Source organism: Oncorhynchus gorbuscha, linkage group LG09, assembly GCF_021184085.1.
Source record: "Oncorhynchus gorbuscha isolate QuinsamMale2020 ecotype Even-year linkage group LG09, OgorEven_v1.0, whole genome shotgun sequence".
In the NCBI taxonomy this organism is placed as follows: Eukaryota; Metazoa; Chordata; class Actinopteri; order Salmoniformes; family Salmonidae; genus Oncorhynchus; species Oncorhynchus gorbuscha.
Genome location: NC_060181.1, coordinates 65,604,874 through 65,611,737, shown reverse-complemented (window position 1 = coordinate 65,611,737; position 6,864 = coordinate 65,604,874). Strand labels below are relative to the sequence as shown.

At 41.3% G+C, this 6,864-nt stretch overlaps 1 pseudogene; it reads left to right on the top strand.

The window, feature by feature from the left end:
- Nucleotides 1–211: 211 nt before the first annotated feature.
- LOC124043958 lies at nt 212–5,937 on the top strand (annotated as a pseudogene).
- Nucleotides 5,938–6,864: the final 927 nt, after the last annotated feature.

Genomic DNA, 6,864 nt, shown 5'->3' with positions numbered 1-6,864 from the left:
CCGATAGATCTAGAAGGATGAGAGCAGAGGAGAGAGAGTTAGCTTTAGCAGTGCGGAGCGCCTCCGTGATACAGAGGAGAGCAGTCTCAGTTGAATGACTAGTCTTGAAACCTGACTGATTTGGATCAAGAAGGTCATTCAGAGAGAGATAGCGGGAGAGCTGGCCAAGTACGGCACGTTCAAGAGTTTTGGAGAGAAAAGAAAGAAGGGATACTGGTCTGTAATTGTTGACATCGGAGGGATCGAGTGTAGGTTTTTTCAGAAGGGGTGCAACTCTCGCTCTCTTGAAGACGGAAGGGACGTAGCCAGCGGTCAGGGATGAGTTGATGAGTTCTTCATTGCAGAACTTCATGAGACTAATTAAATGTCTGCACTTGTTCTTCTGTTTTGCTATTGTTTAGAAAATGTTCTGTTCATTAACCTAATCGCTGCATTATAGTACCCAGTCTAGTTTCACATTTTGTCTTAATGCATAATCTACACTGAACAAAAATGTAAACACAACATGTAAAGTGTTGGTTTAATGAGCTGAAATAAAAGATCCCAGACATTTTCCAAATTCAAACTTGATTGCATCCATGTTGGTGAGCATGTCTCCTTTGCCAAGATTATCCATCCACTTGCCAGGTGTGACATATCAAGTAGCTGAATAAATAGCATGATCATTACACAGGTGCACCTTGTGCTGGTGACAAAATGTGCAGCTTTGTCACAACACAATGCCACAGATGTCTCAAGTTGAGGGAGTGTGCAATTGACATGCTGACTACAGGGATTTCCACCAGGGCTGTTGCCAGATATGTTAATGTATATCTTTCATAATCCTCCGTCATTTTAGAGAATTTGGCTGTACAACCGCAGACCACGTGTGTGGCGAGTGGTTTACTGATGTCAACCTCGTTAACAGAGTTCCGCATGGTGGTGGTGAGGTTATGGTATGGGCAGGCATAAGCTACGGACAATGAACACAATTGCATTTTATCAATGACAAATTGAATGCACAGAGATACCATGATGAGGCCCATTGTCGTACCATTCAGCCGCCACCATCGCCTCATGTTTCAGCATTATAATGTACGGCCCCATGTTGCAAGAATGTGTAGACAATTCCTAGAAGCTGAAAATGTCCCAATTCTTCCATTGCCTGCATACTCACCAGACATGTCCCCCATTGAGCATGTTTGGGATGCTCTGAATTGATGTGTACGACAGCGTGTTCCAGTTCCCACAAATCCAGAAATTTCGCACAGCCGTTAGTGCATCCCACGATCAACAGCCTGATCAACTCTGCGAAGATGTCACCCTGCATGAGACATGGTCGTCACACCAGATACTGACTGGATTTCTGATCCACGCCCATACCTTTTGTAAGATACCTGTGACCAACGGATCCATATCTGTATTCCCAATCATGTGAAATCCATATATTAGGCTGTAATACATTTATTTCAATTGACTGATTTCTTTATGAACTGTAAATCAGTAAAATCTTTGAAATTGTTCCACACAACATCACACACAAATCAGTGTTTTGCAATTTGTCAAGAGGTGACAAGTTATTTGATCTTAGCAACCCAGGAGTCTCTTTAAACCTCTCTATGTGGCTGAGTGACTACTACCAGTAGCCTCCTCTGTCCAACTCATGTGTATCCTCTTTTCATGTAATGATTAAAAGGTCCTAAGTGAAGGAGCAGGTCTGTCTGCTGAGTCACTGCAAGCAGGAAAGAGCACTAGGCTAGCGGCGCAGACGACAGCAGAGCACCATGACCTACCGGCTGTTTGAGGAGAAAGACCATGCCTCCATCTACCAGAGGTACCGCTTTGTACCCCCAGAGGAGATCAGAGACATCATCCTGCATTACCTGGAAAGGAAGGTGAGCCAAGCAAAGACAATATTACTGTTATAGACTTTGTCTTTTACATAACGTTAGATTTTTACAGTTGACAAATCTTAGGTTGTCTAAGGTAAGTCTTTGGTGTAATGCTTCCACACAGTGTCTGAGAAGGGCATTTTTTACTTTCATTTCTATTGCATAATATTTCAGGATTATGACATTTTAAATCAGATATAAACATTATCTCAACCGTTTCCTGTTTCTAAATGCTTTTGAGTATTGTGACAATAGGTCACTAAACACTGACATCCATTTTCTTACGTTATTACCGTAAGCTTGAAATACCTATTTAGCAAAGACCAGAGTGTTATATATATAATAACACACACACTACCGTTCACAAGTTTGGGGTCACTTAGAAGTTTCCTTGTTTTAGAAAGCAAAGCAATTTATTGGTCCATTTTAAAATAACTTCAAATTGATCAGAAATACAGTGTAGGCATAGTTAATGTTGTAAATGACTAATGTAGCTGGAAACGGCAGAATTTAAGAGAATATCTAGAAAACCCTTTAGTTGTGCTAACATAATTGCAAAAGGTTTTCTAATGATCAATTAGCATTTTTAAGATTATAAACTCTGATTAGCTAACTCAACGTGCCATTGGAACACAGGAGTGATGGTTGCTGATAATGGGCCTCTGTACGCCTATGCAGATATTCCATTAAAAATCAGCCGTTTCCAGCTACAATAGTCATTTACAACATTAACAATGTTTACTCTGTATTTCTGATCAATTATGTTATTTTAATGGACAAAAAAGTGTTTTTCTTTCAAAAACAAGGACATTTCTAAGTGACCCCAAACTTTTAACTGGTACTGTATATTATCTGTATTGAACATCTCATTTACACTATCACTAGCTATCACTCTCCTTTAGTGAAGGCTAATTATAGTGTCTCACTGGTCTCCTCTCTTCAGAAAGTCCAGCCTCATGCCCTAGCTGTGGACCTGGGCTGTGGGACGGGGCAGAACTCACGCCTGATGGCCCCACACTTCCAGGAAGTGGTGGGCATCGACATCAGCGAGTGCCAACTGGAGGAGGCCAGGGCAGTGACAGGGTTCAACAACATCACCTACAGGTATTTGAATGTGTCTATGTGTGTGTTTAACCTTACTATCCGTTTGAGGTCCAAAAGTCCTCACAAAGATAGTAAAACAAGGAAAATGTGACAAGTGGGGACATTTTGGCATTCCCCATACATTAAGAAAAACTGCTATTTTAGAGTTTGGTTAGGGTTAGAATTAGGGTTTAGGGATAATATGATTTTGAATGGGAATAAATGTTTTGGTCCACACTTGGCTCGTAAAACCAATTTGTATGTTGTTTAAAGATAACAGTGATGACAATCTGCAGAGACGGTCAATTACACTCAGGACAAAGGTCAGCAGGAGCTTCCCACTTCCATAGGCCCCTAGTTAATATGTTAGTTTATGTAGAAATCCTCAATGTTTGGTGCTGTGTCTTAATACTTACTATACAGGAAAGGGACAGCTGAGGAACTGCCGTTTCCGGATGCTTCTGTGGACCTACTGACTGCAGCCTCAGCGGTCCATTGGTTTGACCAGCAGCGGTTCCTCTTGGAGGCAGGCCGGGTCCTGAAGCCTTGCGGCTGCATGGCTCTGCTTGGCTTTGCTGATAACTTCAGACTGCATTACGGCTCATGAGGGGACAGACTTACTGACATCTGTGATGAGGTGAAAAACACAGAACTAGAATGACATTCTATTTTTATGGGGACAAACCAATGCCACTTAATCTGTTTAGTGTGTCATGTTTATTTTCATTGGGTACTAGGTACAATAGTTGTTATCATCTACAGTATGCTTACAAAATGTTTGTTAGTTTCCTGACTGAGATTTGACTTTGCTATCCCCAGTTCAAGAAGGTGCTGTTACCATACACCAGCACACAGGTAGCCGTGTCCAACACCAAACTAAAGGAGCTTTACACTGCTATCCCCTTCCCTGACAAAGAGAGGTAACTCATACAGCCTCTGTGAGAACCCAGTAGAACAGCCTGTTATATATATACACATACATACACAGAAGTAATGTACTCACATCTAGTGACTCTCAGGTGGTCAAAATCAAATGTTGTACTCAATAAACTGCAGGTGTATTCAATATTATGACTTACTTGACTTAAACCTCTTGGCCCCCCTGGGTAAATAGGGCATCCACTATGACTCTCCTCTCAATTCAACAGTGTGTGTGTATCTGTTCTTCTTTCAGGGTTGAGTGTATCCCACTGAAGCAGCAGATCTCAGTGAGGAACATAGTGGGCTTCATGGAGTCCTTCTCCACGTACCAGGCCTTCCAGAGGGCCGAGCCTGATGCTGCCACCGCACTGCTGCAGAGAACACTCGACAGGTAACAACCCTGATCAATCAATGGATGACTGAATGGATGAATGAACCAATTACTGAATGGATGAATTAATGAACTAATGAGCTAATTAACAAATTAACCTGGTGGAGTCGATTGATAAACCGGTGTGTCGGTCTAAGTTGCATAACAAAAAAAATCCCCATCAAAATCTGTCAGTTTACGCTAGAGATACGCATCTGCCAGTGTCACACTTCAGCATCTGCAGTGAAAGGTGACAGAGCTAGAGTGGTGTTTGTCAGACCATGAGACAATTTGTAAGTCGCTCTGGATAAGAGCGTCTGCTAAATGACTTAAATGTAAATGAGACATCCCGAAAATCATCTGTAGTGTCCGAACAGTTTGACCTACAAACTATTGACCATTGTACCACTCTCATGAACACGATGGTGTTCTCTTCTTTGCTCTACGACCCCCACAAGTGCCAGGAGTCTCGTCTGAAGTCCGTACCGTCGATGTGCTAAATTCTGTTTGGTAACGTCCGGACCATTTGGGCTACAATCTAATGGACGCCCACAAGTGTCACGGGACTGGTCTGAAGGTAACCAGTACCGGTTTAAAAAACGGATGGAAGTGTGCAGGTAGTTTTGTGCCTACCCCAAAAAATGGGTTAAATATGTGTAAAAAATATATTTCCAGAGTTTTTAAATTTATTGTATTATTATTCTGTTTTTTTGTATTTTACACACTTTTCCCCGTCTCATCGCTGCAACTCCCCAACGGGCTCAGGAGGCGAAGGTCGGGTCACACGTCCTCTGCAACATGACCCGCCAAACCGCATTTCCTTACAATCTCCCGCTTAAACCGGAAGCACCAATGTGTTGGTGGAAACACTGTTCAACTGACGACCGAGATCCGGGAGGCCGCCTCCAGCCTTAGACCGATGTGCCTCTCGGGAGGCCCCATACCTGAGTTTTTATTTATTTATATCTCCTAGGTTTAGGACGGACACTTCAAAACCTTGTTTCTTCTGATACATTTTTTGACAGTCCTTTTAGCCATTTATGAATGTGTTATTCAATGCATTTCTATCAGCTTTAGTAGTCATTTTCCAAAATAAATACTTCAAAAAATCATATATATATATTTTTTATACCTAAAGGGGTCCTAAAATTCTCAATCAAATAGCTAAATGATCCATAGGTATGACCAACTTAAAACAATTCCATCTGTCAGTCTTAGACTAAAGATTAAATGAACAAAACAAATGTGTGAGGAAATGAACAAATAATCAAAATAATTAATTCTATTTACTTGTATGCCACTTTTATGGTCCATCCCACATGGAATTATTTTATCAAATATATTGACGTCATATTGCAGGTTTCTGAAGGAGATGGGAGTCACATCACCAGACACACTCATGGAAGTGACGCTGGAGTATTTCTGTGTCCTGGCGTCTAAACCGGAGTGAACACTCTTTACAGTGTGAATGCGTTTGTGTGTAGACAGATGTTTCTTAAGCTTGTGTCAATCATGTTTAAGGTGTTGATAAGTAGTATTCTGTTCACATAAGAAGTCATTGAAGTCCCTTTGGTTGTCTCTTTTATGCATTGTAATGTAGAGCAAACTATTAGCCTTAGTCACATCATTATCAAAATGCTTGCCACATTTAGTATCTTCCTTGGCTGAGATTGACAATAAAATGTGTCTGTAGACACAATTGTAACTTTTGAATATGATTTAACTTCAGGGCCGTATCAAGTGTCTCAGAGTAATATATTTTAGGATCAGTTTTTCCTTTTAGATCACAATGAAAAATATAACATGGGCAAGGGGGTATCTGATCCAAGATTAGCACTCCTAATCTGAGACAATTGATGCTTACACAGCCCAATTCTGATTTTTTTTCTTCACTAATTGGTCTTTTGATCAGGTCTGAAAAAGATGTGGTTGTGATTGGTAAAAAATATCAGAATTGGGCTGACTGTCTAAACGCAGCCATACGGCCGCAGATGGTTTTGTTGGTTTCTTTTTAATATGCTGTATGCATGGGTTCAACCCAATTCATTACATTATGCCAACTGAAAGACCTTGGGTCGGTTCTTGGACCAGTCCTTCAGATATTGTCTGTTTATAATTAACTCTTTTAGTGAGCTAGTAGGAGTAGTGCAGCTCAGTACAAAGCCTATTGTTGTTGATCTATGGCTTAGTGATCAGTTGGAATAGGGTTTTTATCTGAGGAAGGAAACTGAACTCATCAGGCTTTTGTATTTTCCCACATCAATCACAACAGAGAAAACACCCTTTGGGAAAACAAGGTTCTGATCCCTCCCTCTCCCATCTCCAGGGGACTTCTTATTGGTTCTAACACACCACACAGCTCTCTTTGAACCCATGTAACCCTGGCTCCCTTCATAAACAGCCTCATTAGCAAACAACCCACATTCCTTATGAAGCCGCTGCACCGCCCCTTTCTCTATCTCTCTCATATTAGCCTGGCCAAGCACCTAGTGGTTTCCCTGAACTGGCCCTGTGAGGTAAGGGAATCTCCTGATCACATTCTTTAATGTGGCCTCCACACCCCAGTGAGAAAGTTTTCCTGAATTTAAAAAAACAACTTATGAATAGCACGTCTATTTC